This window comes from Pleurodeles waltl, chromosome 2_2 (assembly GCF_031143425.1).
Source record: "Pleurodeles waltl isolate 20211129_DDA chromosome 2_2, aPleWal1.hap1.20221129, whole genome shotgun sequence".
NCBI lineage: Eukaryota > Metazoa > Chordata > Amphibia > Caudata > Salamandridae > Pleurodeles > Pleurodeles waltl.
The window spans coordinates 231,577,764-231,603,496 of NC_090439.1; the positions used below are offsets into that span (position 1 = coordinate 231,577,764).

The 25,733-nt window shown below is 46.2% G+C and overlaps 1 protein-coding gene across 1 annotated transcript in view; it reads left to right on the top strand.

Moving 5' to 3' along the window:
* The window catches only part of ADAMTS16 (ADAM metallopeptidase with thrombospondin type 1 motif 16), a 757,015-nt gene that overhangs the window by 108,106 nt on the left and 623,176 nt on the right, over positions 1 to 25,733 (top strand). The window lies entirely within an intron of this gene.

Here is a 25,733-nt window from a genome sequence, read left to right on the forward strand (position 1 = left end):
GGGAAAGAAGGCAGACAAATGGGTCAGAACAAGGGTGAACAGAAAAGTTCATACAGGGGGTGACAAAGATGGCAATAAGAAGAAAGATGGTGAAAAATCTCAAGATAAGCATGGGGATAAGGGTAAAACCAAAGATCCCACTTCAAATCTTAAACACTCTTCAGAGGGTGGGGATAAAACACATTCTTCCTCTTCTTCCCAACCTGCACACATTAAAAAGCCTTGGTGCTTTGTGTGTAAAAACAGAGGCCATAGGCCAGGGGATAAGTCCTGTCCAGGTAAACCCCCTGAGCCTACCACCACTAATACATCAAGCTCTAGTGCCCCTAGCAGTAGTGGTACTAGTGGTGGGACTGCTGGCAACAGTCAAGCAAAGGGTGTAGTTGGGTTCACTTATGGGTCCATAGTGGAAACTGATGTAATCAGTCCCAAGACAGTTTCTGTCACACCTAGTGGCATTGGCCTTGCCACACTGGCTGCTTGTCCCCTTACAATGGATAAGTACAGGCAGACAGTTTCAATAAATGGTGTTGAGGCCTTGGCCTACAGGGACACAGGTGCCAGTTTCACTTTGGTGACTGAAAACCTAGTGCCTCCTGAACAACACATCATTGGACAACAGTATAAGATTATTGATGTCCTTAACTCCACTAAGTTTCTTCCCTTAGCTATAATTCAGTTTAGTTGGGGTGGAGTTACTGGCCCTAAGCAGGTGGTGGTATCACCTAGGTTACCTGTAGACTGTCTCTTAGGTAATGACCTAGAGGCCGCAGGTTGGGCTGATGTAGAGTTTTATGCCCATGCAGCCATGCTGGGCATCCCTGAGGAATTGTTCCCTCTCATTTCAAGTGAAATGAAAAAGCAAAGGAGAGAAGGCCTGAACACTCAGGATCCCTCTCCATCAACAGGTAAAAAGGGTATCACAGTATCCCCTAACCACCCTACCATTCAGGATACTATTCCTGTGGTGGGAGAAACCTCTCCTGGGGTGGCACCTGTTCCAAGGGAATCATCAGCTGGCAAAGCTGGACTCCCTGAGGTGGAAGTACCTCTCTGTGGGATAACTAACATTGGTGAGAAAAAGAGCACCGTTTTAGTTAACATGGAGCATCCCTCCAACCCTCCCAGAGAAACTTTAGTGCAGAAACTCTGCACTGCCTCACAACACTTAGGACAGCATCCCTGCCCTAGTGTGGAGCTGATAGGACAGCATCCCTGCCCTGCTCCAACCCAAGAGAAACAGCATCCATGTTCTCTCTTCCAGCCATATGGACAAAGTTTTTGCCCAGCTATGGCTTTTCTGAGACAGCATCCCTGTCTGGCATTTCCATCACTACAAATAGGTTCAGTGGACAATTCCCACTGCTCTAAACTAAAACTTACTGATAGAAACTCTGAAAATACATCTTCACATTGTTGCTTAGCTAAAAAACTTCAAACAGGGTGGTTTACATCCCCACAGGGAAGTAACCATATAGTGGATGATAAAGGGAGTAACCAGTCTATTGCAGAGCTACTCTCTACTTATCACCACTTAGACAATAAAGTCTCAACTGGCCAAGGTTAGCCTTATTGTCCTTCGTTTGGGGGGGGGTTGTGTGAGAAGGTAGCCTCTTTCTAGCCTTGTTACCCCCACTTTTGGCCTGTTTGTGAGTGTATGTCAGGGTGTTTGTCACTGTTTTCACTGTCTCACTGGGATCCTGATAGCCAGGCCTCAGTGCTCATAGTGAAAACACTATGGTTTCAGTATGTTTGTTATGTGTCACTGGGATCCTGCTGGTCAGGACCCCAGTGCTCATAGGTTTGTGGCCTATATGTATGTGTCACTGGGACCCTGTCACACAGGGCCCCAGTGCTCATAGGTGTGCATGTATATGTTCCCTGTGTGGTGCCTAACTGTCTCACTGAGGCTCTGCTAACCAGAACCTCAGTGGTTATGCTCTCTCATTACTTTCAAATTGTCACTAACAGGCTAGTGACCATTTTTACCAATTTACATTGGCTTACTGGAACACCCTTATAATCCCCTAGTATATGGTACTGAGGTACCCAGGGTATTGGGGTTCCAGGAGATCCCTATGGGCTGCAGCAATTCTTTTGCCACCCATAGGGAGCTCTGACAATTCTTACACAGGCCTGCCACTGCAGCCTGAGTGAAATAACGTCCACGTTATTTCACAGCCATTTTACACTGCACTTAAGTAACTTATAAGTCACCTATATGTCTAACCTTTACCTGGTAAAGGTTAGGTGCAAAGTTACTTAGTGTGAGGGCACCCTGGCACTAGCCAAGGTGCCCCCACATTGTTCAGAGCCAATTCACTGAACTTTGTGAGTGCGGGGACACCATTACACGCGTACACTACATATAGGTCACTACCTATATGTAGCTTCACCATGGTAACTCCGAATATGGCCATGTAACATGTCTATGATCATGGAATTGCCCCCTCTATGCCATCCTGGCATTGTTGGTACAATTCCATGATCCCAGTGGTCTGTAGCACAGACCCTGGTACTGCCAGACTGCCCTTCCTGGGGTTTCACTGCAGCTGCTGCTGCTGCCAACCCCTCAGACAGGCAGCTGCCCTCCTGGGGTCCAGCCAGGCCTGGCCCAGGATGGCAGAACAAAGAACTTCCTCTGAGAGAGGGTGTGACACCCTCTCCCTTTGGAAAATGGTGTGAAGGCAGGGGAGGAGTAGCCTCCCCCAGCCTCTGGAAATGCTTTGTTGGGCACAGATGTGCCCAATTTTGCATAAGCCAGTCTACACCGGTTCAGGGACCCCTTAGCCCCTGCTCTGGCGCGAAACTGGACAAAGGAAAGGGGAGTGACCACTCCCCTGACCTGCACCTCCCCTGGGAGGTGTCCAGAGCTCCTCCAGTGTGCTCCAGACCTCTGCCATCTTGGAAACAGAGGTGCTGCTGGCACACTGGACTGCTCTGAGTGGCCAGTGCCACCAGGTGACGTCAGAGACTCCTGCTGATAGGCTCCTTCAGGTGTTAGTAGCCTTTCCTCTCTCCTAGGTAGCCAAACCCTCTTTTCTGGCTATTTAGGGTCTCTGTCTCTGGGGAAACTTTAGATAACGAATGCATGAGCTCAGCCGAGTTCCTCTGCATCTCCCTCTTCACCTTCTGATAAGGAATCGACCGCTGACCGCGCTGGAAGCCTGCAAACCTGCAACATAGTAGCAAAGACGACTACTGCAACTCTGTAACGCTGATCCTGCCGCCTTCTCGACTGTTTTCCTGCTTGTGCATGCTGTGGGGGTAGTCTGCCTCCTCTCTGCACCAGAAGCTCCGAAGAAATCTCCCGTGGGTCGACGGAATCTTCCCCCTGCAACCGCAGGCACCAAAAAGCTGCATTACCGGTCCCTTGGGTCTCCTCTCAGCACAACGAGCGAGGTCCCTCGAATCCAGCGACACCGTCCAAGTGACCCCCACAGTCCAGTGACTCTTCAGCCCAAGTTTGGTGGAGGTAAGTCCTTGCCTCACCTCGCTGGGCTGCATTGCTGGGAACCGCGACTTTGCAAGCTACTCCGGCCCCTGTGCACTTCCGGCGGAAATCCTTCGTGCACAGCCAAGCCTGGGTCCACGGCACTCTAACCTGCATTGCACGACTTTCTAAGTTGGTCTCCGGCGACGTGGGACTCCTTTGTGCAACTTCGGCGAGCACCGTTTCACGCATCCTTGTAGTGCCTGTTTCTGGCACTTCTCCGGGTGCTACCTGCTTCAGTGAGGGCTCTTTGTCTTGCTCGACGTCCCCTCTCTCTGCAGGTCCAATTTGCGACCTTCTGGTCCCTCCTGGGCCCCAGCAGCGTCCAAAAACGCCAAACGCACGACTTGCGTGTAGCAAGGCTTGTTGGCGTCCATCCGGCGGGAAAACACTTCTGCACGACTCTCCAAGGCGTGAGGGATCCATCCTCCAAAGGGGAAGTCTCTAGCCCTTGTCGTTCCTGCAGTATTCACAGTTCTTCATCCTAGTAAGAGCTTCTTTGCACCAACCGCTGGCATTTCTTGGGCATCTGCCCACCTCCGAGCTGCTTGTGACTTTTGGACTTGGTCCCCATGTTCCACAGGTACCCTCAGTCAGGAATCCATCGTTGTTGCATTGCTGATTTGTGTTTTCCTTGCATTTTCCCTCTAACACGACTATTTTGTCATTAGGGGAACTTTGGTGCACTTTGCACTCACTTTTCAGGGTCTTGGGGAGGGTTATTTTGCTAACTCTCACTATTTTCTAATAGTCCCAGCGACCCTCTACAAGGTCACATAGGTTTGGGGTCCATTCGTGGTTCGCATTCCACTTCTGGAGTATATGGTTTGTGTTGCCCCTATCCCTATGTTTCCCCATTGCATCCTATTGTAACTATACATTGTTTGCACTGTTTTCTAAGACTATACTGCATATTTTTGCTATTGTGTATATATATCTTGTGTATATTTCCTATCCTCTCACTGAGGGTACACTCTAAGATACTTTGGCATATTGTCATAAAAATAAAGTACCTTTATTTTTAGTATAACTGTGTATTGTGTTTTCTTATGATATTGTGCATATGACACTAAGTGGTACTGTAGTAGCTTCACACGTCTCCTAGTTCAGCCTAAGCTGCTCTGCTAAGCTACCATTATCTATCAGCCTAAGCTGCTAGACACCCTATACACTAATAAGGGATAACTGGGCCTGGTGCAAGGTGCAAGTACCCCTTGGTACTCACTACAAGCCAGTCCAGCCTCCTACATGTCTGAGCACATAAAGTGTGATAAACTCAGCAATAGCAGTCCCAAAGTTAGCATCAAGGTCAGGGGAACGGTGCATGAGAAGCCCTGTGATAGTCATTGTTGGGAATAATACTAGCAGAAAAAACAGTGGGCCTCATTTACTTTGCTGCAGGGCAGCGCCACAAGCCTTTTTGCTGCACCGCCCTGCGTCAAAATAAAAAGGTGCTGGAGCTAAATTGCTGCCTAGCGCCAATGCAGGCACCTTTGCACCTCGGTGAAGGGTGCCTGTATTGCAGGGATGATTGTTTATGTGCAGGAAGGGACACCTTCCAGCACATAAACAATCATTAATGGTTTTTCCTCTTTCTATGTGTGCTGTAGAATGCAGCACATATAGAAAGAGGAAAAAACGGGGAGAAATAATGTTATTTCTCCTCGTTGTGCCACTTTAATGCCATCTCTGAGGTGGTTTAGGAACCTGATGCATTCCCAGACGTAGAAATCTGGGAATGCATCAGATTCCATCAGATTCCATGAGAGTTGCAAGGTAACACCCACAGCAACACACATGGTACTCCCCTTTCACTCAGTATTGTGCGTGAAAGGGGTCCATATTTACAAGGCTATGAAAAACCAAGCAAGGTGACTTTGTGTGGCCTCATAAATATGGGAGGCACACTGCACCACCGGAGCGTAAAAAAAATGATGCTCTGGTGGCGCACTGTGCTGCTAGGGCCTCGTAAATGAGGCCCAGTGTTTCAGCTAAATCAAAAGATGGGTTTTGCAAGGAAGTCATGCAGAGGGAAGCATTATAAATAATTGCCAGCCTGCTCCCAGCTTGGCTTTCCATGTCGTTACGAATAATAAGATATCCCGTGGGGAGTGTAATGCAGTGGCTTAACGCAATGCAGTGGCGTAACACAAAATGATGTGGCCCCCTGCAGAATGTGAAAAGTGGCCCCTTAGTCTTCCTTATCTCACATATATTCATTGCCCTTGGGCTCCATAAGGCTCCCTGGAGGTTTATGGGTTTCCTGAAAGATTGGTCCGCCTGTGTTGTAGGGGCTGCAGGGAATTTGTGTTAAGCCCATGCTGCAATGGCTAACTAGGGACCTGATAAATACCTAAACCAGATGTATGTAATGAAGAAAATATCTAAATTGGCTGAGTCGAGCAATAACCTTATATAATGCGCATGACATGGGAGAAAACAAAGCATTTATCAACATACGACTGGTTCTAGAAGTGATATCCCTTGTCTTGGAAGTATGGCATACCTCCTTATAAGAGAGAGTGTGCATCCGTAGGCCTGCCGCTGAAGACAGTATCTCGGGAAACGACTGCAATATGATCGAAAGCAAGCCCTGATCCCTGGAGTTCTATAAACGAGAAAAAAAGGGCTGCACGACCTGTACCCAGCACCTTCGGGACATTAATGGGCGCAGAGTAGCTTGCCTTTGGAGCGCATTTTGGGGAGCCACCGAGGTGCCTGTTGCATGTGCTCAATGTGTGAATACACAGCAGGGTTGCCTAAATAGGCTGATCGTGGGTGGCACATTATACACCAAAAGTGTTTAGGGTAGGACCTCAACTTCCACGTAGATGTGGGGTGCAAACTCAATATTAATGGAAAGCGGAGTTAAAACTACAGCTTTTTACAGCTGCCACAAAAAGGAACAACGGAACAACTAACTAACTGGGTAAGAGCAGTGAGTGCATAATTTGTGTTTGTTGTTTCCGGTGTGGAGGACCAGCACTTATTTTTGAGGGCCGGAACTTATTTTTCTGCCTCAAGCATTTACTGCGCACAAAAGACGCGTATAGGAAAGACCAGAAAGAGAAAAGGGAAAAAAAAGCATCACAAATGGAGAGAGAAGCTGCAAGAGTGAGCTGAAGGGGCAAGGAGTGGCTTTAAATGGATTGAAGCGGCCCAGAGATGGCTTCAGGATTAGGCTGCCTCAGTCTCTTTCCAGCAGGAACATTAATCACCAGAGTTGTCTTGATATTTGTGTTGCTGCCTGAAAACTTTTCGATGCACAAGGAACATGCAGCAGGTGATTTAGAAAATAAATAAGCTATTTCTAAACACAGCCTCTTACCAGGTCAGGGTCAGGTGCAGCTAAACCGATCGCACCGCCTTAAAGCTGGCCCCGAATATCAGGTCAGATACATAATTCTGCTGTATTCACAAAAGGGCTTATTAAAATTGCAGCTGAAATATCAGGCAGCTACCAGCTTTGAAAAAGCCTAATTGAAACTGCCTACCTACGGGGTATATTAATAATCGGGATGTTATGAGATGATGAAGAAAATCTCTCCCTGTCAATCAAGTTCTTTGAGTGAATCGTTCGTTTTGCAAACGATGTTAACTTGAATGCTTGTCCAGCCTCATGCTATTTAAAACGTCTTCCACTGCTTTTCAATAACCTTGTTTCTATTAATGCATCACAACAGGGAACACTCATTTAATGAATATTTGCTGTGTTAGCACATCAGTCTATTCAAATTTATCTTAGTTACTTTCTTGTAATTGCAACTTTTTTTCTAAATGGTTTCTGCCGAGTTGAAGAAGATATTTCCTTTTCTAAGGCGAAAATAAAGGTTACATTTTTTAAATAGTTTTTGGCTTTGTAGGCTTGTGCGGAGACCCCCTTACAAATGGTGTAACGTTTGTGGACTGGAATGTAATAAGAAAGCTGCTTCTGGGGGTGGATGTGTACACAGTAACAGAACCCAAGGACGCTCTGGCATGTGGGAACGGCAAACATGTGCTCGGTTGCACGCGCAGCTGGATGTTGTGTGGACTGCAAAACTCACCGGTTGTCTTTCCGTTAGAATGCGGCCCTGGGAAGCCGAGTGGACGAAACTGACGAGCCCCACGAGGAAACATTCCAATCATATCAACATTATTCTGATTTCGCTTCAATTATAATGCAGAGAAATAAGGTTAAACAGGGAGAAAGAAAACAGGTGCATTATAAAATGTCTGTTTTAGTTTTCAAAACAAGTATTGTTCATTCCCATATGTTCTACCCTCCACCTGACGCTGACAGCAAGATGACTAGTGACTTAAAAACAGTCGTTGCTGATATCTGGGAATCTACAAAACAGAAGCTCGTTTTCTGACGTGGCCAACTCCGCTTCCCATTCTTTTCAGGTCGGTGAATTCAGTACTATTAAACGGATAATTGTAACCGCGGGTGTTTACAGCACCTGGGAGTGACAGAAGTGTGATACGAGGCAATTTATTAAAGAACTAGTTATTATTCTGTGACTGCAAGGTGACACCAAGGCTGTACACAGTAACCGAAATTACTAAATAAATAGTAAAAGATTACTAAACAATTAAAAAAAAATAAACATAGCTCGAGGAGCGCAATTTGTAAATTATACATTTTATCTGATAAGCATTGATGTATTTCTGCTGAAACAGAAGCGCCACCTTCACCGACAGGCAGATTGGGTTATATGGATCATTCAGTAAGGATGCAATAGCATGAGGCAAATGGTATGCAGACCTTCTGCCATAAAACCACATTGCGACATACATTTTGACATCTACAATGTACCTCAGTAACAATGTGGCAGCTGCAGGTGCCAAAATGACAGTGCTGGAGCAAGGAAGCAGGACCGCAGGGGTAAATAAAAACCAGATTGGGGCATTAGAGCCATCCCTCGTACTACGGAGGCAAAAGCTGTCAGAAAAGAAGGTAGACTGCAGAAGCTGGTATTACAGCCGGGTGCCAGTCTGCTAATTCTAGCAGTAAGAGGTTGCTATTCAAAACAGGGAAGAATGGCCCAAAACGTATGTGAGGTATGGGGGGTTGTGAGGGAGCTAAAATAACAAAACATGGTGCAATTATCACCTTGGAACAAACACTTACGCATAGAGTGCGTTGGTGAATGTCCCACAGTAAAAAATGTCCAAAAATGCAGATGGAGAGAAAATGCCAAATCAAGTGGTTTAGAATTTTTCAACACACTGCAAGCAGTAGTAGTTGGACAGAGGCACACAGTCTAGAGCTTTGGCTTGACCACATTGTACACGAGGGCAATGTACATTGCATACAAATTGCTACTCGGCGTCAGGAGAATCCAGAGCCACGTTCCCTGCTACTTGAAGCCCTGCGTTCTATCTGTGAATTATAGGCTCAATAGGGCTTGTCCTTATGCGTAAGCAACTCTGCTTGTGTTAAGATCAAGGGTTAGCCGCCCTTTGTTACCATTAATTAATCCATACTGTTTGAAACCCTTAGAAACGTAGTCGTTTCCAGTATTGTCTTTAAATGGATCACGGGCCAGATGTAGCAAAGTGTTTGCGCCTCGCAAACGGCGAAAATCGCCGTTTGCGAGGCGCGAAAGCCACTTTGCTACTCAGAAATGCATTTTGCGAGTCGGCTCCGACTCGCAAAATGCATTTCCGACTCGCAAATAGGAAGGGGTGTTCCCTTCCTATTTGCGACTCGCAGTGGGATGCAATTCCAAATGGACTCGCAGTTACCATCCACTTCAAGTGGATGGTAACCCACTCGCAAATTGGAAGCGGTCCCCATGGGACCCCTTCCACTTTGTGAATGGACCCAAAAATATTTTTTCAGGGCAGGGAGTGGTCCAAGGGACCACTCCCTGCCCTGAAAAAATACCGAAACTAAAGGTTTCGTTTTTTTTTTTAAGTGCAGCTCGTTTTCCTTTAAGGAAAACGGGCTACACTTAAAAAAAAAAAACCTGCTTTATTTAAAGCAGTCACGAACACGGAGGTCTGCTGACTACAGCAGGCCTCCATGTTTGCGAGTGCCTATACTCGCTATGGGGCCGCATTGCGACCCCATAGCGAGTTGCAGTCGGTGTCTCAGACACCGTACTGCATACCAATTTGCGAGGTGCAAATTGCGAGTCGCATGGACTCGCACTTTGCACCTCGCAAATTTTTACATTGCTACATCTGGCCCCACATCCTTTCTGTCTGGTATAACTCAGTCTATAGCATCAACTCTCTTCTCATTCAGTGACATAATTTTCAGCTGTGGCATCCCGTACAGTCCAATTCATCCTTGATTAATCTCTATATGATACTCGTTGCCTTTCTACCTCTTCAAGCATATGTCTTTCTTTCTTTATCATTTCTATATGTGGATCTTGCATCTCTATTCCTACACCCAGGAGGCTGCTTCTATATGTGTTGCGATGACACTCAGCTCATCTTTGGACTTTGCCATACAGCCTCTATGATTTCTTTTCACCAGAGCCAAATCATGATGGCAAGCCATCTACAATTAGTTGATGGATGTCCACGAGCTTTCTCAGGTTTGAATCTGGCCAGGACAGAGATCCTAATGATCTCATCACTTCCAGCTGTTTGGAAGCACACTTTCTGGCCACAAAAAATAGAACCTCCACCTGCCACTGATTTTTTCAACTTTGGTGTCCAACTGGACCCTGGATATTCAGGTTGCAATTTCTGTTTTGCTGAAATACAAATCTTGAAAAAAATATATACCATACATTGACTGGAGCCTACGCATTTCTCCTATGAATGCTTTCAATTCAATCAAGACTAGAGTTGCAAACTTTTGACTGCTCCAGAATAAAACATATCTGCCATCTCCAACGTGTGCAGTATGCAGTGGTTTGGGTGGTCAGAGCCACTTCTAGACAGGGCCACATTAGTCCCATCTTGAGGTGTTTCCATTGGCTGCCCATCCATTCACCGATCATCTTCAGAGCACTGACTAATGTCCAAAAGGTGATAAATATAAAAAAAACTGTCTTATTAATGACTGCGCATTCTCTTTATCACCCTAATCATTCCTTGCATTCTTCCAACCATCTTTTTCAGCCAGTTGCCAACATAAGAGTGGTATATTATAGAGATACATTGTATGGCACGAGAGGTGCTGTGGTCCCTGTTACCTAAATTAACCCACTACTCTGCTACCAAACCAACATGCAAAACATTACTTCATCTGAGACCACCGTTTGAAGTTGTGATCGAAAGATCTCAGGCCGTATTTCATTTATTGCATACAAAACATTGTGCTTATAAATATCAAATAAACACCACATTAAATATTTGAACACTAACGACATTTCATGTCTCTGACCATAACTACTTTGTTCCTGTGCAAACAAGGAGAATATATAGTGTCTGGGTGAGAGCATGAATGGCACTGTGACCCTTCCTTTCCACCACCCAGTCAGAGACCAGGAGCCTCCATATGGGAGATCCTACCTTACCGCTCCTGGGAGCTCTCGTGCAGGGGGCCAGTGTGCCCCTAGGATACCTTCCTTGGGCACCCATGGTAACCAACTTTTATCTCCCACAAAGGGCCAGTGCTATATCATGCACCTGTGCAGGAAGTGACCGGTAAGGACCACATGTTGGCAACCGCTCCCAGCCCTCTGCAACTTCCATACGAATTGCTGCCAGCACCCTTTTGAGATTCCTCTGACACTGCAGTTTTAGAGATTGTTTTGCTATAAAAGGATGCTGCAGGTGACCCAGGAGTCCCCACCAATCATGACCTCACTTGCCACAGGACTGGATAAGTCACCTACTATCTGCCCACCCCTGCTACAGAGTGTGTTGGGTGAGCCAAGCTAACCAATTTGCAAGAAACATTGCATTGTCCTCTTTGAACAAGTGTACATCATCCTACAAGAAAAAATGTTTGCACTTGAAGGAACAACGGGATATTGATGCCATACTAGTAGTGTTCAGTAGCTTAGCCACTTTTTTGATTAGGCGTTTTGCAGTCCTTGCAGCCTAGGATGGCCAGGTCATTGCCTCCCAACTGACAATTACCACTTCCGAGAGCGAAAGCCTCCGTGGCAACAGTCTGTCCAATGATGATCTTAGGTCCACCAATTGCAGCCTTCCTTGACCGCAGAATGTTAGATGAATTTCTGTCTGTCTGGTGTGCGTTGTGTTGTCCCAGACAACATAGTGAACCTTTACTTGCTTCACATACGAATGCCCCAGGAGCAGTACTTCTCCGGTGTGCCTTCCCCCTGCGTCAGCAGGAGAGTACCAGAAAATGAAAAGCAGCGGACTAATGCCACATCATAATCACATGTTCAGTCTCATACACCACTTATAGCAATTGGACTTCCAATGCCCTATCTTTTACACCAATTGCCCACCAAGGCCCATGCCCACTTCTGCGGTAGCTTAATCCTAAAGGAGTACTCTGCAGGGACTAAACCCACTGCAACCATGGCCAAACTGACCACCCTGTTAAAATGAAACTTATTAAGTGGCATTCCATCTTGTGCCATGTAAACTTCCAAGTTTTTTAGTGGCAACACTCATTTCCCCGTGCCCTGTTAAGCAGGATATGCTCTCTTCTATCTAACTGGTCAGTTTTTGAGTGATTAATGGTCAATGCCAGGAAACCGTTGGCCCTCCAATGTCCCCAACCTGAAGACCTCCTTGTATGTCTTTCTTGCTATTTGCCAGTAGTTCACCTACCTGTAACACCCTATAGAATGGCAGGCAGAAAGCAGCTCTGAAAAGGCACACTTCTGAAGGTGACCTGCAAACCTCTGCCAGGCTGGCAACGATATTCCCCAACTTCAGCTGGTCAATTGGATGCCTATTATCCTGTTCGTTCCCCTCTAGCCTCTGTCAACCCCTCAATGCTTTCTGTCTGCACAGTGAATATCCTAGTCCTATCAGGAAGCCCATGCTTTCTGATGAAGAAGGTAATGATGGCCACCTTACATACAATACCGGCCTACCGTACTCCCTCACGGATCCCAAAAATACACTTATAGACTCAGGTGAAAGCAATTTACCCACTGCCTTATTTCCTTGAAACCTGCAGTATTTGCAAAATTTTCCCTCATAGGCTTGTCTCGTTTTGGGTACTAAGCTGGCAGTCACAAAGTCTGCAGACTGGGGAACAAAGCTGCCAGAGTTACTTCGGGAACAGTGAAGGGAACTCCGCTGCTTTTGGGTAGTGGTGTCTGAAAACCTGCATTTTAATACTAGACAGAACATCTGCTGCATTGTTCAATACACTGGGTGCCTGTTTGGACTTAAAAGTGACATTGAGTTTTAAACATAGCAATATGATTTCTTTCAACAACCTCAAGATCATCTTACACTTTGCTGCTTACTGATTAATGCACTCGGCCACTGCCATTTTGTCGACCAGAATATAACCAACTTGTTGTGAAACCAGTCAGGTCAAATTGTGAGGGCTACCAAAATGGAAAGAACTCAAAGAAACCTTCATTTGCCACACGTCCTGATTGAACCCTTCTAATGGCCAATGTTGTGCACACCAAGAAGTGCCCAGGATGGCCCCAAAAACATACGCTGCTTGCAGAGTGCGTAAACAAACCTAACTCACTATTGGTCTTTGCGGGGCTTGGCCATACCACTGCACCATTGAAGTGCATCAAAAATGCCTCATAGATCCCCATGTTTTGCCTCACTGCGCTTGATTACCTGGCGTGATGGTGTTTCTGCTTCAAACTGAACATGGCCTGTGCAATAGACCTGGAGAAGAGGATGCCCAGGGGTATGATGTGCAATGTAAAATTCACCTGACCCACTACCACTTGAAGCTGGTGCAATGTCGCCTTTCTGATGATGAGGTACTCCTTCAAAGCCCTTGTAAATGGTTCAACCCTCTTCTGCAGTAGCCGAGAAACACCTTCTTTGGAATCAAACTCTAGCCCAAGAAATTCAATTGTTGTGTCTGGGCCAGATGTTTTTGCCTGGGCAAGAGGAATCCCAAATGCTTCCATTGGTCCTTGACATTTTCTGGAGCCTCCCTACAACCTATTATGCCTAGAAGCCATATACACAGGAAATCATCCAAATACTGCAATAACCACAGGTGCCCTGCCTTCTGCCAAAAGACCCATTGCAAGAAGGTGCTAAACCTCTCGATGTAAGAGCAGGAGACCAAACAACCCATAGGCATGCATTTTTCAAAGTACAAGTAGCCCTTAAATTGAAATCTTAGCAAATGAATATTATCAGAGTGGACTGGCAGCTGCCTAAATGCAAATTCTTTATTCGCCTTTGCCAATAATTCCCCAGGCCCTAGCGTCCTAATGGCTTGGTCTAGCAAGGAGCATTTAGCAGAGCACAATGCCCCATCAATGACTTCATTGACCTACTGCCCCCTAGGAGCTGACAAACTATGGATCAAGCAGTACTCCCTTGGATCTTTCTTTGGAACCACCCCCTTAAATCGGAATACACAAAATTCTCCAGTGGGATGGAGTCAAATGGGCCTGCTATCCTCCCTAAGTCCCATTCATTCTGAATTTTACTTCTGGCCTCCATACAATCATCCCACAATGATTACAGTATGAAACCCCTATACAGCCTTCTGTAGGGATTCTGAAACCTTTCCTAAAACCCTCATACAGAGACTGTGCTGCTGCTTTCTTGTTGTATGCATTCAACAATGACACTATCGCTTGCTAATTAACCAGGGAGGGTCTGTTTACCAATAGGGGCTGCTCACTGATGTTTTTTAGGTGCCCTGTCCTTTGACCTCTTGAAATACTGGGATTCCAGGGGATTGGAGTCTGCAGAAGGAGTAACAGTGTTTGAACTTACATATCCTAGGGGCTCTAAAACACACCCTTTTATGAAAGTCCCAACATGACCTCTTACTTCTTCCCCACCCCACCCTGTGTGGGTGGAAGGCCCTAGGGCTAACCAAAAGGACTTCACTGGAGCAGCTTCCACCTTTTGCACATTCATATAACACAATCATGTATTCACCACAGTCTGGTCCAACCATAAAGTGGGTCTGGTAGACTTTATCTTTCAAAACTCATTATCATAGCCTGTTAGACCCAGTTTCCTGGGCACCAGAACACTCAGTGGCTACCCCGCCCCAATTGCATCAACTGGAGTGTCCCCCAACTGGTTATCTGGGGCCTCAGTACTAGTGGACCCAAAACCGGATAACCCAATACTCCTCTCCAGCACTTGACTCTGTCAGATTAGTGAGGCAGAGCAGTCCAAGGCTTACTCAAAGAGGTGAGGTGAGTTTAGACATTCAGAATACAGAGTACATTGTACTACCAGCTAATAAGATCAATGTCCAGCAAGTGCTTTACTTTTTAAGTACTTTAATACACATAAGAGAAATGTGCTGCACATAAAACTAAGATAAACAGTGCCTAGACACTAAGCACTATACAAGCACAGTTAGCATGTAGAAACAGAATTAGCATTGCATATTACAGACAGGTTGCTCTCATTCGCTAGAGCCAGGATACCAATCCTTGTATGGTGGTGGTGTAGGTTCAGCATATGATGTGAAGTCAAATGTTCCAGATCAGCCCCAGGACCCACCACCCAAAGAACAGAAGTGCATTCCCTTAGCAAGGACACTGCTCTGGTGGTGTTGGGGATCTGATCACAGGTGCCTGATGTCTTGGCACAGTTTACTAGAGTCCCACTAAACCAGTAGCCACTGGCTAGCTGTAGGAGGGTATTAGCTGGCCAGAGTGCCAATACACCCTGGTACCCCCATGTGTCACAAGGAGAAAGTTAGGGGTCCTGTACAACAGGACACTCTTCCCTTGCAACAGATTATAACTCAAAGTATCACAGGCCGCAACAGCACAGGGGAGGGGTCTGGGCAGATGTGACCTAACCTTCAAAGGCTTGTGGAATGAAGCTTCCTCGTCTCCCTCTGTTGATGTGCTGCAAGCTTCATTAGCTTGAGCAGCTGTTTGCAATTTCCTTGTCATACAAGCCAATGCTGCTCCATGTGACAAGCCCCACAAACAGGTGGTCTTCTGCATCTGCATTCAGGTAGCTGATTGATCCCTTTGCTCTTTCACAGCTGGCAAATTCCTTCACAGTAGAATCCATCCATCACAGAGAAAACTCTCAAAGTTCAGACGTGGTGAGTAAGCTTCCTTGCCTTTACACCGCTGGGCCACAGCTGGCTTCTGTAGATGCTTGTTAGAACTGAACACCAGTCTTAAACAGCCACTGACCACTCAGGCCAGCCTTTTATTATCTCTGATTGATAGGCTGATCAAATCAGAGGGTCTGCTACTTTTGAATCCTGGGTGGCCCTCCCATCATGAGGACTATCTGTGTCATGCTCACTGCGTGTATAAGAAATATATACAATGAGTTTCTAGGCTTCAGGACAGGGTCTTGTTATCAGCATGGGCTATTCTCCAGAGAGGAATTTTAATTAACTCCAGACCAGGAGGCACTGACCATCACCCCCCTAGCAGAGGGCAGCTAAACACAGATAAGAGCAAGTTTCTATCCCAGCCCACCAAATTTCTCCAAGGAATAGGGAGGGGCACAGGGGAGCTGGAATGTCAAGCAGAACAGTTCAGCTCACATTAAACACAATGGCTCACCTCATCAAACTCCCCTAGGAAACCTACTGACTCTCAAACACACATCCCAGGTAGACAAAGGCAACAGGAACACAGGCAAAGAAGACTGCACAGATCATATCAGGAAGGTGGATGGTAGTCCCCCCCTCTCCCCACCAAGGGTGCAAGGATACAAGTATCCCTGACTATAGATTTATTGCTGCCACGACTGTCAGTCTACCACTGCCTTGGTAGAGAGGGTAGTAGCTATTCTCTATGAAATAGTGGTGCACTATGCATGCTCTCCTCGACCTCAGAGCTAAGGTTTAGGGTCTCAGTCCATGTAAACAGGAGATCCTCAGTGGACATATATGTTTGTCATGTTCACTGAGGTAGTTATCCAGAAACCATACCGTAACTTTTAAGTAACTTGCCTGTAGATCACCAAAAGGCAGGGAAAGCATGCTCTCCAGAGACATGCAGATGACTTATTGTCCCAACATAGTCCTTCCAAGCCATTTCCACAAATTTGTCATTCGCACATACTCTTCTGTTCTGGCAGCTAGCTAGTTGCATCCCTATTGCAGGGAATCTCTCCTTTCATAATTGCCTGAACAATAGTGAACCTCTTGACCCAATTCATCAATGCTACTTCCACTTTTTTCTTATATGGCCAATGTGTGCAATTCCTAGCTGCTGGCTCGGGTACCTGCCCCCCATGGGACCGGCAGGCACAGAAGGGCCAACAATTCATCCTTTGCATCAACAAATCCATATCAACTTCTCAGTGAGGGTGCTTGTTAAGCCTCTTGGAACCGCTAGGTATGTTCACTAGGAACAACCTGCACCTGGGCAAGACAATCCCTAAGAACCACAATGTAACTTTCTCCAAAGTAGGCGCTCTGTGTACTGCAAAAAACAATCTCACAAATCCTGAAAAAACGAACAGATGGCAACCCTCAGCTGCACACTCCCTCCCTTCTTTGTCCAGCTACTACCAACACCGGAAGGCCTTTAACCCCTTTGTCGCCATGGACGTAATGGTTACGTCCATGGCAGTGCCCGTGTGGCGCCATGGACGTAACCATTACGTCCTGCGACCAGCCTTCGGGAGAAACGCTAGCGCTCCCCCCGAGGGCCGCCCCCCCAACTCCCCAGGCCAGGGCTGAAAGGGGAATCCCTTCCCCTTCCACCCCTGTCCCCCCCGTGACGTCAATCGCGCTGACAATCACAGAGCCTCCCCCATTGCGCTTGAAGCTCAGCTTCCAGCGCGATCGGAAGAGAAATGCTTTGCATTTCTCTTCTGATCACGTGGGGGAGGCCGTGAGAGGCTTCAAAGGGAAGAAAATGTATTTCCTTCCCTTGGAAGTCTCTCTTTGCGTTTTGGCAGCCAGATTGAAAGCAATCCGGCTGTCAAAACGCCCACTAGACACCAGGGATGTCTTTTTTTATAAATGAAATTGGCATAAGGGAGCGACCCCTTAGGCAAAGGTCGCTCCCGGGGGGGGGGGGGGGGTTTAAGGCTTTTTCTGCCCCCCCTGGGGGCAGAAACCTCTAGGCACCAGGGATAATTATTATTAGTTTTTTTTTTTTTAGTTTTTTTGTTTTAGGTGTGGGGAGCAACCCCTTAGGCAAGGGTCGCTCCAATAGGGGGCAAATTATATTTAGGCCATTTCTGCCTCCCTTGGGGGCAGATTGTCCTATTTTTATGAGGCCAATCTGCCCCCAAGGGGGCAGAAACCACTAGACACCAGGGAGTTTTTTTTGTGTGTGAATTTCACGTAAGGGGAGCGACCGTTTAGGCAAGGGTTGCTCCCCTGGGGGGCAAATTTATTTTAGGCCATTTCTGCCCGCTTTGGGGGCAGAACGGCCGATTGTAGGTCAATCTAAACCACTAGGCACCAGAGATCTTTTTTTTTGCGCCGTCAGGCAAGGGGAGCGACCCCGTAGGCAAGGGTCGCTCCCTTGGGGGGGGTGGGGGGCACATATATTTTAGGCCGACCTGCCCCCAGGGGTGGGCAGAAACCTCTAGGCGCCAGGGCATTTTTGTTTTGTTTTGTTTTTTTAGAGATGGGAAGCGACTCCTTAAGCAAGGGTCGCTCCCCTGGAGGGACAAATTGTATTTAGGCCATTTCTGCCTGCTTTGGGGGCAGATCGGCCGATTTTAGGTAGAAACCACTAGGCACCAGGGATCTTTTTTTTTGCACCGTCACGCAAGGGGAGCGACCCCATAGGCAAGGGTCGCTCCCCGGAGGGAGGGGAGCAAATTTATTTTAGGCCATTTCTGCCCCCCCTGGGGGCAGATCGGCCTATTGTTATTAGGCGATCTGCCCCTGGGGGGGGGGGGGCAGAAACCTTTAGGCGCCAGGGCTAATTTTTTTTTTGTTTTGTTTGTTTGTTTGTTTGTTTGTTTTTTTAGAGATGGGGATGGACCCCTTAGGCAAGGGTCGCTCCACTGCAGGGGCAAATTGTATTTAGACCAATTCTGACCCCCTTGGGGGCAAATCGGCTGATTTTAGGTGAATCTGCCCCCAAGGGGGGCAGAAACCAGTAGGCACTGGGGATCTTTTTTTTTGCGCCGTCACGCAAGGGGAGCAACCCTGTAGGCAAGGGTCGCTCCCCGGTAGGGGGTGGGTGGCAGATTTATTTTAGGCCATTTCTGCCCCCCCCCCTGTGGCCGGCTGAGCTAGAGGCCAAAATCCACAGGTAGGCACTTTGCAAAAAACACCTCTGTTTTCTGTGAAAAAATGTGATGTGTCCACGTTGTGTTTTGGGCCATTTCCTTTCGCCGGCGCTAGGCCCACCCACACAAGTGAGGTACCATTTTTATCAGGAGACTTGGGGGAACGCTGGGTGGAAGGACATTTGTGGCTCCTCTCAGATTCCAGAACTTTCTGTCACCGAAATGTGAAGAAAAAGTGTTTTTTTGGCCAAAGTTTGAGGTTTGCAAAGGATTCTGGGTACCAGAACCTGGTCAGAGCCCCACAAGTCACCCCATCTTGGATTCCCCTAGGTGTCTAGTTTTCAGAAATGTGATGGTTTGCTAGGTTTCCCCAGGTGCCGGCTGAGCTAGAGGCCAAAATCCAGAGTTAGGCACTGTTTTCTGTGAAAAAATGTGATGTGTCAATGTTGTGCTTTGGGCCATTTCCTTTCGTGGGCGCTAGGCCTACCCACACAAGTGAGGTACCATTTTTATGGGGAGACTTGGGGGAACGCTGGGTGGAAGGAAATTTGTGGCTCCTCTCAGATTCCAGAACTTTCTGTCACCGAAATGTGAGGAAAATGTGTTTGTTTAGCCAAATGTTGAGGTTTGCTAAGGATTCTGGGTAACAGAACCTGGTCAGAGCCCCACAAGTCACCTCATCTTGGATTCCCCTAGGTCTCTAGTTTTTAAAAATGTACAGGTTTGGTAGGTTTCCCTAGGTGCCGGCTGAGCTAGGGGCCAAAATCTACAGGTAGGCACTTTGCAAAAAACACCTCTGTTTTCTGTAAAAAAATTGTGATGTGTCCACGTTGTGTTTTGGGCCATTTCCTGTTGTGGGCGCTAGGCCTACCCACACAAGTGAGGTACCATTTTTATCAGGAGACTTGGGGGAACGCTGGGTGGAAGGAAATTTGTGGCTCCTCTCATATTCCAGAACTTTCTGTCACCGAAATGTGAGGAAAATGTGTTTTTTTAGCCAAATGTTGAGGTTTGCAAAGGATTCTGGGTATCAGAACCTGGTCAGAGCCCCACAAGTCACCCCATCTTGGATTCCCCTAGGTCTCTAGTTTTCAAAAATGCACAGGTTTGATAGGTTTCCCTTGGTGCCAGCTGAGCTAGGGGCCAAAATCTACAGGTAGGCACCTTGCAAAAAACACCTCTGTTTTCTGTAAAAAAAATGGGATGTGTCCACGTTGTGTATTGGGACATTTCCTTTCGTGGGCGCTAGGCCTACCCACACAAGTGAGGTACCATTTTTATTGGGAGACTTGGGGAAATGCTGGGTGGAAGGATATTTTGTTTCTCCTCTCAGATTCCAGAACTTTCTGTCACCGAAATGTGAGTAAAATGTGTTTTTTTTAGCCAAATTTTGAGGTTTGCAAAGGATTCTGGGTAACAGAACCTGGTCAGAGCCCCACAAGTCACCCCATTGTGCATTCCCCTAGGTCTCTAGTTTTAAAAAATGCACAGGTTTGGTAGGTTTCCCTAGGTGCCGGCTGAGCTAGAGGCCAAAATCTACAGGTAGGCACTTTGCAAAAAACACCTCTGTTTTCTGTCAAAAAATGGGATGTGTCCACGGTGTGTTTTGGGGCATTTCCTGTCGCGGGCGCTAGGCCTACCCACACAAGTGAGGTATAATTTTTATCGGGAGACTTGGGGGAACATAGAATAGCAAAACAAGTGTTATTGCCTCTTGTTTTTCTCTACATTTTTTCCTTCCAAATATAAGAGAGTGTGTAAAAAAGACGTCTATTTGAGAAATGCCCTGTAATTCACATGATTGTATGGGCACCCCGGAATTCAGAGATGTGCAAATAACCACTGCTCCTCAACACCTTATCTTGTGCCCATTTTGGAAATACAAAGGTTTTCTTGATAGCTGTTTTTTACTCTTTATATTTCAGCAAATGAATTGCTGTATACCCAATATAGAATGAAAACCCAAGGCAGGGTGCAGGTCATTTATTGGCTCTGGGTACCTAGAGTTCTTGATAAACCTACAAGCCATATATAGCGCCGCAACCAGAAGAGTTCAGCAGACATAACAGTATATTGCTTTAAAAAATCTGACATTGCAGGAAAAAGTTACAGAGTAAAACGTAGATAAAAATTGCAGATTTTTTCACCTCAATTTCAATATTCTTTTTTTTCAGTTGCTATTTTCTGTAGGAAACCCTTGTAGGATCTACATAAATTACCCCTTGCTGAATTCAGAATTTTGTCTACTTGACAGAAATGTTTCGGTTGCTGGGATCCAGCATTGGTTTCATGCCCATTTCTGTCACTAACTGGAAGGAGGATGAAAGCACAAAAAATCATAAAAATGGGGTATGTCACAGTAAAATGGCCAAATTGTGTTGAAAAATTCGGTTTTCTGATTCAAGTCTGCCTGTTCCAGAAAGCTGGGAAGCTGGTGATTTTAGCACCGCAAACCCTTTGTTGATGCCATTTTCAGGGGGAAAAACACAAGCCTTCTTCTGCAGCCCCTTTTTCCCATGTTTTTGAAAAAAACGAAATTTTCACTGTATTTTGGCTAATTTATTGGCCTCCTTCTGGGGAACCGACAAAGTCTGGGTACCTCTAGAATCCCTAGGATTAATTACTGCAGCAGGCTCTCACTACGATGTTCAGGAGGCAAAATATAAATGAACTGAATACTTCACATAAGCTTTGATTTACTGCACACCAAAATGCATGTTTCAGTTACTGTAGCAGGTTCACACTACGAGGTTTAGAAAGCAAAATATAAACGAGCTGAATACTTCAGGTTATAAACACAGTGCAAGCATAAATAATCATAATAATAGAGCAGAGAAACAAAGGCCTTTCATCCCTGTGTGGAACTTAACTTAGTCCACGAAATGCTGGGAAGCCTTCTACCCCCTCCTTGGACCTCTCTCCCCCTCAAGCATCACAGTCAGCAAAACAGGGAGGCAGCGCTGGGCCATGGCAGCTTTCACAACTCCATCTGCGAGCTTCAAATCCCTCACCCACACTTCAGTGCTTAAATAACACGAAGCTTGGATTCTATCTCATTCTGGCATTTTCTAGCTATGTTATCAGTACTTGGCTGCTCTGCCCTTCTCCAGCCTTTGTTTTCATTCCATCTTCTCCCTGTACTCTCGTTCTCAAGGTTGAGACAGAGTCTTCTACACAAACAAGCTTGAAAATAATATCATGAGCTTTTCCACGTTGTTTGGGGGGGGGTTTCAACAGGCATCACACTCATCTACACTGCTCAAGCTAATTAACCCTTCGCGTCACAATGTCTTCCGCACCTTTCCCTATACTGATCAACTGCTAATGAGTTTGCCCCAAAATCAGCTGCTTATGTTTTGCCAAATGGACAGGGTCCCCTTACTTCACACAATGCCCTTTAAACCAGTGACAAGAAAACTCGCACTATTCCCCTGCAGCACAAAGAAAACACTGGTGCCCCCCTAATACTACAAAATATGCATAGAATTCCTTATAATTGCCCCGACCTTGCAGCATACTCAACTGTTAAAAAGACCACGAATCAAACCATTAATCTTATCCAAGACCTTCGTAACCTGAAAATACTGTTGCAGCTTCTCAAAACCCACCAAAGCTGCCTTTAACAGCAAGAGCTCGAGAGTCAGACTGTGAAAACTAGTATCCCAGCCGGTGCAGCTCCCAGACTGCAGGTGCAGGAGAGGCCGGCAGCTGGTGTGTGGAGCTTTGCAGGTGGCTGCTGACGTAAAGAGCTGAAGTTGCGAAGCGGGAAACAAAAAGACTCACTTCTTGACTCACGAACCCCTTCTAAGGGCAGGGCCAGCACACTGTGACCCTGGCCGGAAACCCCTTCTAGCTCCAGAAGGACTAAGGGGCATATTTACAAGTCCCTTGTGTCTCTTGCACCCCCGTAAAGTAATTTTGTTATGCTAAGGAGGCATTAAGGTGGTCCCCACCATGCGCTATATTTACAAAGTGGGGCAATGCATGGATTGTGCCACTTTGTAACCCCTTGCACCATTTTATAAATGCGCCAGGTATAATGTATGCAAGGGAGGTGTTCCCACTTAGGGAGGCCCAAAAATGGTACAGTGAAATTTACAAGATTTTACTGCACCATTTTTTCTGTCATTATTACACCTGCTCAGGGCAGGCGTTAAACTGCTGCTCCCATAATAACCTATGGGGCTCCCTGTGCTTTGCTGGGCTAGCACCATAATTTATGGTTCTAATCCAGCAAAGCGCAACAATAGTGTAATAAATTATGAGGCTATTGTGCTAATATGTGCCATGGTGTGCTGTATAGTAAGTACAGAGCTACTATGGTGATATTAGGGGGACGCAGGGTGATGCAAAAAAAGTGGAGCATCAGAGTTGATGCACCACTTTCTTGGAAGTATGCCCCTTAGTTCTCTGGCATGGTGTAGCTGTGGTCACGCCCCTCAGGCTGCCACTGCCAATCCAGAGTTGTGTCCACAGTTCCTCTCTTGTGGCCCTGGCACCCTGGCCATAGCTGTTAACTCCCCTGAGTTCTGAAAGTCTAGTCCGTTCTTAATAGATACAGCTGTAATTCCCGGCTTTATGGTCTGCGATCTGAAGCAAGTCATCATAGCTTCAAAAAGCTGCTTAAAACTTGACTCTTTAATATCTAGTCCTACCGGTCTGTCACCCCCTAAAGGTTTTGTCATTAGTCTTCATATGTTATGTTATCTTACAGTGCCAATAAGCTCTGTGCAAGTGCACTCAATAAGGCCAAATAACATAACACAAAATAACAAAATATGACATTCTATAATGATGATGCATCAACAAATATCCTTGGAGCTCGAATGAGTAAATTTTTATTGCTTCAGACTCAGAGGGATTGTGCCCCAAGTCTCTGACAATCAGAGTATAATTGTGAAAGAGTCAGTGTGGCAGGTGAAGGGAGAGTGACGAGGAAGCTATGAGGTAGGGGGACGTTTTTAGTTGAGTGGATGGAATGAAGATGGGGAAATGGCATGAGTGAAAGCAATAAAATACATTCTTGTGAGGTGCCTAATAGAAAAGAAAAAAGTAGTTCCATAATTGTGAGCAGCGGAGAAGGATACCAGTCAACCAATGAAAAGGGAGGTGAGGAGGATATGCTCTAAGGGAGGGGACAAACATAAGAATAGGAAAGCAAGCCACCCAAAAAGAAGTAAGCAATTAGAGTGACAATAAAGCCAAGGAGTAATAAGCAATAGGCACTTTAAGTTTTTTATACAGTCCACAAGAGTCTTTCATCTACAGACAGCTAAAAGTTGTCTGACAGGCGAGACTTAAAACACAGTTTGCTTCCGTTCAATTGGCAGTGGCAGGGGCATTCTTTTGTAAGGGAAGAACTGGAACTTCTTAGTGCGATTAATATAATTAAGACAATGTAATGGTTGACAGCCAGTGAAACTGGAAGCACAACTCCACGGAATAACAAAATATGTACCAAAAACAATTCAGAGGCACGGCTAGAGAAGGAAGAGGCTTTTGAGTTGGCCTTAGGTTAGGAGAAGTCTGTTCCTGAGGCTTCTATGAATGTCCTCTCTCATTGTCAAGTGCCACTTGCAGGGTTGAATATGTGACACAGGAGAGGATGCGGAGTGACAAGTAAGTAGTTTTTTGTCATTGGCTAGTGATTGGGTAGTGTAGGGTAGTTACATTCCAATCTCTGCCAGCTGTTCTTCAGTCAAGCAGCAGTCTCCATAGCAGCAGTTCACGGTAGTTGAAATAAATGACCCTTCCAGCCAAGGGACTAGGGGTGGGGATCACCGGCATAGGAAAGCACACGAGTCAATCAGAATTATTAAATGAGTAGCAGCGTAGCACACTCAAATCATGCAAGAAGGAAAAGTTTAATCCTTTCAAGTCAATGTATAATTTGAGTGGTGGTCACCCAGTAAGTCAGAAGTATGGATTGCTAGTAAACTTTTGTGGGGGTGGGGGAGGTGATCTCTTTATTGCAAAAGTATGAAGTACAGTAACACACTGTTTTTTGTGGGTTGTCCTAATTTACCATTCTCTGGGGTCTGCGAGGTCTTCCACGTTATGCCCAGTTTTTCATGTAATCCATGGTGACTGGTGCCACACAGTTTGCCCTATACTAATCACTCTTCAGACCTTGACTGCTCTCACGCACTCTGTACAGGCTGTTTGCACGCTGACAAGGCAATGTGCAATGTGTACAGTTTTCCACCCAAATCCATCGCAGATGTCTAGCTTTAGTGACTCTACATTTCTAGATTTATGATGGGGGTGGAATGGGGAACATAAAGCTGCAGTCTCATTTTTATTTGGGAGCGTGGGAATGCAGCACTTGTGTAAGCAGCAGCCTAGCAGCCTAACCCTCTAAAGTGGATGACCGTTTTATGCGATGAAAACTGAGACCTCCGCCCAGAATGCAATGGAGGGACTGATTCGGCTTGTAAGCTGACCTCAAGCCTCCCTCGTGCACTAAAACACTGTGAGAAGGTATGTCAATAGCGCAGGAAAAGGCATTGTAGCTTGCAACTTAAAACATCAAACCTTAGTTTACGCCACTTAGAGAGTCTGTAAACCAGCTACGAGTGAAATCCGAGAAGAAACAAGAGGAATTTGACTTGGAGATGGTAAAGTGGACAGAATTCAAGGCCAAGCCAATTAGCTTTTACTTTAAACGCTACGGTAAAAGAACCTTGCAAAAAAAAAAAAAAAATTTGCAAAATGAATATGGAAATAAATAAGTGCAAGGTCAGGCCTTTCTTAGCATCAAACGCCGCACTGACTAATGCCACATTTACCGAATACCAGGGCTCCCTATCTACCACCGCAATCCACTTCCTGTCTGCTAGGTGATGAAAAATGAGTCTTGCTCCACCAAAATAAGGGCCTCACTTACAAATGGCCTGCGCCAGCATTGCATCACTTGTTTTGACCCACCGGCAGCGTAGGCTGCAGGGCCATATCTACAAGGCCACGCAAAGCCATCTTGCATGACTTTACATGGCCTTGGAGTTATGGG